Below are 9,777 nucleotides of genomic sequence, written 5' to 3'. Positions count from 1 at the left end.
ACTTGTACGTAGCCTTTCTTTGTTCAATGAGAATTTTTATCCCAAAATAGTGTGTTTTGTGCACAGAGGAGGACGACCCTTCCCTCGAAGTGGGTCAAGAGGCTCATCTTCCCTCTGAGAAGATTAAATCTTTTAGGTTCGTAACAGAGGAGAGATTTTTGCAGATGCCTCTGCTTGTGGATTGGCTCTCAAAACCCTCCACAACCAAATTCAAAAATTCATAATTTTCAGCCCCAACAACCTCTTTATTTAACTGCCCTATTACCTCTTTCTTTTTTTCTTTGTTGGTTTTGTTATTCCTGATTCTGGTGGGGCTCATTTCAATTCAGCATATGTTGTTGCACATAACTTGGAGTTGGTCTACATTAAAACTGGTGGTTGTTTTCCAAATCTAGTCGTTACTTCGAGTCTTTAGTAAAAAACCCAACACTAATGATCCTATCCTCTTGATCATGACGTACAAATACATTGGTCATGCTTGGCTGCCATGAAATTTTTTTCTATGAAATATTAGTTTAACAAGAGACGGGAGAGGAACAAGGAGGGGGGGAGGGGGGGAGAAAAATAAGAGGACATGAGTGAGGAGAGGATGCAAAGTGGTTGAAAATAGGGAAATAAAAAACTATGCTCACTATTTTTTAGCCACTTCACACGATTTTCTCACTCATTTACTCTCAATTCTTTCCCTCTCCCTCTCACTACCCCTCCCTCAATACTTGATAAGCTAATATTCAATGAAAAAGTAAAAAATCATGGTTGCAAAACATGGGCTGGTCAGAGTTTTCAGGAAAATACCTTTAAAAAATAAGAACGAAATGCCACCTTCAAAGATAGAAAAGCCATCTTGATTCAAAGACTGGAATAGTCTGTTCTGCGATGGCCCACTACATATTTAGTTGCGTCTCACAATAAATAGTTAGAAAGTTGGATTTGGAAAATTTTGAATATATGTATCTATCAACTATATATACTTAGTTTTCTAAATAATTCACAAAAATAGGCATGAAGTGTTGTATTTGCTTGCTAGATTACAATGTGAGTGCAAATTTCTTTTTAATTTTCTCACAATATTTACAAATAATTTGTGAGAAATTTCCGAAGTAATTTCCGTCAAATTTGTGTTTTTAAATTATTTGAGTTTTTTTTTTTCTAAATTTTAAACATGGGACCATAATTTGGAATTTTTTGTTTCAAGAATTTTTCAAAGTTACAGAGAACAGGACATGACGACCATAGCAACAAAAGATGTTCAAATTGTTATAAAAAACCCATAAGAATAATAAAATCTTGACAATAAGGATGCCTTTCACTACCAAGAAAAAAAAAGGGTGATAGGATTCATCAAATTTATAAAATTGTAATTGTGTTCAAACTTCAAACTAGACAGCTCAAGCACTCTAGCCTGACAATGTATATGACTATATTTTTCTTCTCATATTTCCATCTGATTAGATCAAAGCTAATGCAGCAAACATTGAGAAAACTTACGACAAAATTTCACATCCTCTATTAAATTATTCATTTCATAAAACATTCCCTGCAAAAATCCCAGTTTAAGTTGCCAATCAATAAATTTCAGACCCAAAAGAAAATATCATTAATGCTGATGAAATTTTACAGTTTGCTGGTCATAACGCCAGTCGGTGCTGTTCTCGACTTCTTCTCGACAACCCGAGACAATTCTTTAACCATCTCTTTAGGAATTAGGTGAGGGCAGCTTAGCCACAGCCCTGCATCCACAACTAGTGTTGTTCCATTGACGTATTTACCTTCACATGGAAATAGATGAATGAGATCAGAATGACACTAGCAACAAGAAAACAAAGTAACATGTACTTCAATAACAACAGAGTTTGGAAAGCGTGGAGGTGTTTCGCAGCAACAAGGGATCAAAGAGAGTATAGTGTTCCATATATCAAGGATTAGTTTGATAAGATGTGAACAGATCTACTAGACTTCCATCAGACTCAAGTTTGAACAGAAAAACTAATAAGTGAAGGTCAAAGTAGACAGATATAGACCATTGATGTTACCAGCTTTGACATTGAGATTTAAGGCTTTCACTTCAACAAAATGGGTGATTTATTCATCTACGATCGAAACACAGCCACAATAAAAACAGATGCATTTTGGCCAAGGTAAGAAAGTTTTTTCACCCAAAAATAAGAGGTAATTGTTCTTTCCTAAATATGTATAACAAATCAAATCAAATTCATTGACAATCCAAACATTGCCACAACAGAAACAATTGTATTTTGGCCAAGGTAAGTACGATTTTTAACCTAAAATAAAAGTTAATTGTTCTTTCCTCGATATGTATAACAAGTAGAATCAACTTTGCAGTCTATCGTAATCAGTTACATAGTTTCATGAAAGATGAAAGTGATTTTTATCTGTAAATGCTGGAGGATTTGTGTATAAGTAATTGAATAACAAACTATTTATATGAGGGGAAGAACTATGGATTGCTATGTTACTTTGAACATGTAAGCATGGTTATATCTTTTTTAAAAGCAAAAGCAAAAGCAAACAAGAGTTTTCTAAAAGGTAGGATGAGAAATCAAAGATCAGACATTAATCAACTGTAGAAATCATTCAATTTATATAATCGCCTACCTGCATCAGACGCTAGGTAGAGTGCAGCACTGCAGCCATCCCAACATCCCATTTCTCCCCAAGTTTAAACAGAGGCATGCTTTCTCTACCATTACCCTTCATCTCATCTGGTACAAGTTTCCTCATACCAGTAGTGTCTCCAATGGGCCCCGGTGCAATCCCATTGACCCTGATATCATAATCAGTCCCCTACTCCAGTGCCAACGACCTCGTAATACTGTCAACAGCCGCCTGTTGAATGGAGGATATATTATGAAATAAATTGAGGCACATTTTAAACTCTTATGCAAGCGTGTTGTATTTTGACAAACCTTGGCGGCAGATACATGAATTTGATACCAGGATGCTGTATAATGCAAAGTCGCACTTATATTAAGAATAAGTCCACCGCCAGAAGGGCCTTTGCCTGGCCCTCCTTTCTTCAGATATTTTAGCGCTTCATGGCACATTGTGAATGTGCCCACGGAATCAATGTTCAAAACTGCAAAGATGGATTAGAAACAAAGAAGGAAACATTTAGTTCAATAATTCTTATGTCCTGCAGCAGATGGGGTGTGAGGAATATGTATAAAGCATGTGCGTTTAACAATAGGAAAAACCATTTTTTACATAGGAAAATTGGATCATGCTCCTGCAATAAGTTATTATCGAGAAGTTGTAAATCTAGTGGCCTGTTTAGGGTGCCATCCGTTTGAGGTAGAGTTGAAACTAGAATGGAGCAGTTGGAGGTTTAAACCAGTGTTTCAAAGCGTGGATGCGGGTCAAAAAGAGGCCAAAGCAAATCCTAACAATTCGGCATGACACAGTCTAGTAATCGGTTGATGTGGTCATAAATCAGGAGAGTCAAAGGAGTTTCAATTGACTTTGTTGGGAAAAAGGGAAAACAGAGTGGACTCGGAGGAGTCAACGATTATGTGGGGGAGTTTTGAAACTATGGTTTAAACTTTAAACAGCTCAGAGTGTTTGTAAAAACTGTAAATTGAACTGCATCATGTGGTTCACATGCAAAAAAGCATCCCAATTGCAAAGCGTCCCAACAGCAAAAAGTGCACGGCTCCAGCCCTCAAATACTCTACATCTAAACAGGCCCTAAGGATTCTTTTATGGGTGGATGACAACAGGTTGGGAAGCTGAAATGTTGCTTTAGGGTTGCCTAACAAAAATGAACTTTTCAATAGAGTAATTCAATGATCATTCATAACATGAAAGAAGTGTATCTTATACGATTATATAATTTAAAGACAATGTTTTAGAACAACAGTGACAACTGTATATCATGCAAGTATGCAACCATCTGTAAATGCCTGTTGAGATGCACAACCTGTTTGAAATCCCTTAGGGGATAAATCCTCTGCCGAAACAAGAAAATTTCCCGCTGCGGAATTCACAAGAATATCAAGTCTGCCAAAATTCTTAATAGTTGATTCCACAACCCTTGCTGCGTCTTCCTGCTTGCGATCATCTCCCTCAAGCCCAATAGCCTGCAACATACCATATAGCACTCACGAATTACATTGCATGTCTCATACTCTTATCATTTGATTTGAAAGACAACAATCCAGGAATGCTTCTACCTATAGGTATATTAGCTAATACATAAGAATGTAACCATGAGTCAGTGTTTTGCTTATGAAGGTAATGGAAGAAGCTGCAACTATCTAAAATTAAAATGCATGAACTTTAAATTTTCAAGAAGCGTGATTAATTTGATGTACAGTCTAGAACATAATGTTGGGTTAAGATAAAGGAGTCAAAGACTTGCAGAGACACAGGAGAAAATTATGATATGTGCTTACAAATCAGTGTAATGGAAATTAAGCCTCAAATTCCAGACATCCAAATCAGTGGCCGTGTATGTATTCCTGCCGCACAGAAAGGAAATCTTCGAAGAACGAAGCCCTTTCCAAACCTTATCGGTCGTGCAAAGCTGAATTGAATTCTTAGACCTGATTTTGATGGATGAGGTTCTATTAATTCTGAGAAGTCTGCTGCTTTGATCATTTGAGATATTAGTTTCCTGCAATAGAGATGAACTGGCTGAGGAGTTTTAGAAATAAGCTAGTTGGAAATGAGTTCAAGGGTTATAAGGTATTTTTAATTCAGCTACTCGTCAATCCTAGAGGTTTTGAAACTTCAGGTTTCAGTAATAAATGACTCATATCTTGGAAGGCTTGAATGTTTGGAAACGCTCAGCTAAGGTTAAATCAGACTTGAGAATTGATTCCTACAAATAATAGTGCCTGTAAATTATTTGATCCAAAAGTTCACATTCACATCAGTTTAAAAGGCTCTGTTAGAAACTACACAAGATCCAGGTATTGAAACCAAGGATCTGTGACTTTAATTCTCAACCAAGAATTGGAACACTCATGAATTGTATCCGACCCACTTATTTCATAAGGTTCAGAATCCTGAACCTAATGCTCCCATGGCTGCCAGTCATGGCTATACAAGCTACCCAATTGATTAAGGACAGTGTGTCCAGTCTCTTTCATCGTTCCCCTGCAACACTGAAACACCCCCTCCTGCATCAACTAGGCTAAGACTTTTCCCTAGTAGCCAAAATGATAGTGTCTTATTCTTCTGCCTATTGCTACCAAGAAGGATTAGACTCTCCACAAACCTGATGTGAAGAATGCATTGTTAAATTATGAGCTGGAGGAAAAGATGCAAATGTCTCCAACTCATAGATTTACAACCAAGGAGGCAAAAGGGAAGGATTTTCGATGGAATAAGGCTATCTATCAGACAAAGCAATCGACCAAGAGGTGCGTTAAACTTTAAAGACTTGGGAAGGTCTGGATTTGGCTTTCAACTATGTAAAACTAAATATTATGTTAAAGAATCCAAGGGCACATGGGCACCAATATTCCTCTAACATATGTAGATGATATCATGCTTGCAAAGGATGCTGAACATACGATAAGAGAGCTTAATTCTTGCCTCAACAAAAAATTGACATCAAAGATATATTTCCTCATATGCAGATTCTTGGAATTTGAATTCGATCCAAAAAAAAAAAAATGGTATCACCATTTCTATAAGAAAATGTCTTCATAATCTCCTAATGGGACTAGTAAACTAGGGGCAAAGACAACTGAATTTGTACAGATAATTAACTATCATCTCAGTGCGGATGAAATCAGTTTCTTGAATGATACGGTTCTTATCATTATATCATCAACAAGTTGACTTATTTGACAATCACTAGGCCATATATTGCATATTATATTGGACTTTTCAATCATTGTTCACATGCTCCTAGAAAGCCCCATATAGATGCGGCATCTTCATACCTTAAGTCTCTAATAAGAAAAAAATCCTATTCTCTAACCATGGACAGCTTGATGGTTGATATATTTGCTTATTCTCTGGAAAGATCAATAGGGACTGGAAGGCAGGCGTTTTGCTGCTGGGTATTGCACGACTTTTGGCAGAAATTTCATCACACAAAAGAGCTAAAGATATAGTGATTGCTCATTCTAGAGTAGAAGTGTGAGTCCAGGGCTATGGATCACATAGAATGTGAATCAGTTCAGTTTAAGCATTTTGTTATTGGACTTGATTTTCAGCAAGAATTTCAATCAAGTTATATTGCAATAATTAAGATCCCATTTGTATCTCAACCTATCCAATATTTCATCAGTAAGCATTTTGTTATTGGGCTTGATTTTCAGCAAGAATTTCAAACAAGACGTATTGCAATAATTAAGATCCCATTTGTATATCAACTTATCCAATATTTCATCAGTGAACCGAACATAGAGAGGTTGATTGAAAAATTGTAACAGAGAAGGTGGTGTCTAGAGAAATATCCAGGCCATTTGTGATATGATGTTTTTTTACAAGCCTTAATATTATTAAGATGATAGATCTTGATAAGGAATATCACGCATGATTCTTCTCCAAAACAACTTTTCATTTTTAACATTGTGCAAAGGTCTTATCTAAGCATTGAATTATGGTCAATTGTTCTCATCTTTTGGTTTCCAAGACATGCCTTATAGTAGTTCAAAATTGGGCCCCAAAAATTGTCTCTTTGTTGCATTATATTTTCTTTATTTTTAATAAATTGTTACTTCTCTCGTTCGGAAAAAGAAAAAAGAAAAAAGAAGGGGGTACATTACAAATGATAGAGATATTAAGACAAGAATTAGGATTTGCAAGATTCCATAATTTCATGATTTGTAAAGAGGATGTATCCATAAGTTTGCCTTACAATGAGAAAGCAAGATGTTATGGTAGACTTATAGTGGAGTAAAAAAGAAGGCAACTTTCTGACAAATCTTATGGTTGCTATGGTATTACTCTATGAATCCATAAGCACCTGTCTACAAACATAATCCTAATCAAAGCATAGGTACATACATTGGCTACTAGAATTTTACCACCTTATTAGAGTTCCAAATTTCTATGCATGGGTAACAAAATGGTCCCAGAATTTTATTTTTTTTAAAGAATAAAAATGGGCAAACAAAATAACAAGTGGGGCCACTCCTTCATTTGTTTTGTCCACCCCTGTCCCAAAAAAAAAAAAAAACCTGGATTCCCTGGGATTGGAGAACGGAAACAGCAGAATCAAGGATGTGTTTTCGGCGACCCATGATTGCAATTAAGGCCCCATGTTTTCCAAATTGAGAGGACAATTCAAATCCGATTCCAGAGCCCCCTCCTGTCCAAAGAGCAACCTTCCCTTTGAGAATATCAGGCTTGAATAGAGACTCAATTGCCAAATTACATCTCTCTCTCTCTCTCTCTCTCTTGTCTTCCCGACGCTAGAAAGGAAAGGAAAATCACTCATTTTTTCCCGAGAAAGCACAAATAGCGTTGTTCTCTTCGTTTCCCGGGAAACTAGAGATACTGACATGGAAAACCAAAATATTACGTGGAAATTCTGCTTTCCTTTTCTTTCCCTCAACTATTTTCCCACCGATTTGATAAGAAAACGATTTTCTCACTGTCGCGGGAAAATATGGGCTACCTTTTCCTTTCTTTTCCATTTAATTTGGGCAACTGAACAGCGAGAAAACAGGTTTCCCGTGACAGTTTCTTTTCCTTTCTTTTCCATTTTGCCACGTCAGATTCTTTTCCTTTCTTTTATTTTTCTGCAGTGAGAAAACAAGTGAACAGAGCCTAAGAGAATTGTGTTATTTTATTTGGTGTTATATTTGAACTCTAGCAGGCAAGAATCTAATAAAAATCAAGGGTGATTTTTTTCTCTCTTGGTTACGCGCTACGAATGACCCCGGAAAATCCGGAGCACAAATAGAGGGAGATTTTTGCATTAAATGTGTTCGTTGGGACCCTCGTTTTGATTGATCTGAAGCATTCGCTTGGTGGGGCCAATCTTGTTTTTCAATTAGGTCAAAAATCAAGTCGATTTGACGATCCAATCAAGGGTCCTTTTCTGGCTGTCTATGCAAGGGCGTCATTGGATCTATCATTCATCTAGTATAAATTAAACAACATTATTAATAGGTACTTATAGATGGCAATGTTTCACCTGTATTAGTGTATTTACCAATATATTTCTTAGCCATTCTACTTCCTCTCCAAGAGATGTCAATGCTATGAACTCTAATTCTATTGTTAAATAAGTGTTGCATGTATCTTTCTTTAATTTCTAAGAAAAAATAGCTCCATGGCCGGTGAAAACAGATGCACTCCCCGACTTTGATTCATCTGGATCCTTTTCCAAGTCACGTCGTTGTAAGCCTTGAACCACATCAGGATAACTCTCAAAGTGTAAAACATAATGCAATGTCTTCTTCAACTGTTACATAGATTTAATAAGTGCATTCTAGTGCATCTTTCCTGGGTTGCTATAGTACTTTCTCAAATTTAAAACTACATAGGTGATATTTGATGTCATACATAACATGTGTACATTACACTTTCTATTGCACCTTAACTATCATATTTCCCATCAGACGATAAAATACTCCACACTTCACCTTTTCATCAGAACCAGGCAGTCCCATGTGATTTTTATGGCTCTACATATGGTCAAGGACTTGTAACCCCTGTAGTCAACCTCTTGATATCAGATTTCTCTACATCATTGGGATATATCACATCATGCAAAACATGTGCTAATCCATCAAACATGTTGACCTTTACCATAGTAACTCACATGATATCACAAGTAGACTCACTATACCTATCACTCTTTCTTAGAATGCATCAAAGTATTCTCACACGTATGAATATAACATACTGGATCTAATATTCACTCGTCATGAACGGAAGTGCTAATACATGTGGAGACTGTGAAAATATCTCCAACTATCCAGTTATTACCACCGTACTTCTAACATTATTGTCTGATTTGTCAACTCTCTTATGACAATCTTTTTTTTTTTTTTTGGGTGGGTAAGTTGGGATCGAACACATGACCTCAGTGTGAAACAATGGTCGAGGACTTGTAACCCATGTACTCAACCTCTTAAAGGATATCAGATTTCTCTACATCATTGGGATATATCACATCATGCAAAACATGTGCTAATCCATCAAACATGCAAAACATGTGCTAATCCATCAAACATGTTGACCTTTACCATAGTAACTCCATGATATCACAAGTAGACTCACTATACCTATCACTCTTTCTTAGAATGCATCAAAGTATTCTCACACGTATGAATATAACATACTGGATCTAATATTCACTCGTCATGAACGGAAGTGCTAATACATGTGGAGACTGAAAATATCTCCAACTATCCAGTTATTACCACCGTACTTTTAACATTATTGTCTGAGTTGTCAACTCTCTTGAGACAATCTTTTGTTTTTTTTTTGGTGGGTAAGTTGGGATCGAACACATGACCTCAGTGTGAAACAATGGTCGAGGACTTGTAACCCATGTAGTCAACCTCTTAAAGGATATCAGATTTCTCTACATCATTGGGATATATCACATCATGCAAAACATGTGCTAATCCATCAAACATGTTGACCTTTACCACAGTAACTCACATGATATCACAAGTAGACTCACTATACCTATCACTCTTTCTTAGAATGCATCAAAGTATTCTCACACGTATGAATATAACATACTAGATCTAATATTCACTCGTCATGAAAGGAAGTGCTAATACATGTGGAGACTGAAAATATCTCCAACTATCCAGTTATTACCACCGTACTTCTAAC

The 9,777-nt window shown here is 36.4% G+C and overlaps 1 pseudogene; it reads right to left on the bottom strand.

Annotated features, from left to right (window-relative positions):
* Nucleotides 1-1,614: 1,614 nt before the first annotated feature.
* On the bottom strand, nucleotides 1,615-8,597 carry LOC143882781 (peroxisomal 2,4-dienoyl-CoA reductase [(3E)-enoyl-CoA-producing]-like; annotated as a pseudogene).
* Nucleotides 8,598-9,777: the final 1,180 nt, after the last annotated feature.

This window comes from Tasmannia lanceolata, unplaced genomic scaffold (genome assembly GCF_043159265.1).
Source record: "Tasmannia lanceolata isolate RefF3 unplaced genomic scaffold, GAP_Taslan_0.1 ptg000008l, whole genome shotgun sequence".
Lineage (NCBI taxonomy): Eukaryota > Viridiplantae > Streptophyta > Magnoliopsida > Canellales > Winteraceae > Tasmannia > Tasmannia lanceolata.
The sequence above is the reverse complement of the archived record's forward strand: the minus strand, read 5'-3'. Positions and strand labels throughout refer to the sequence as shown.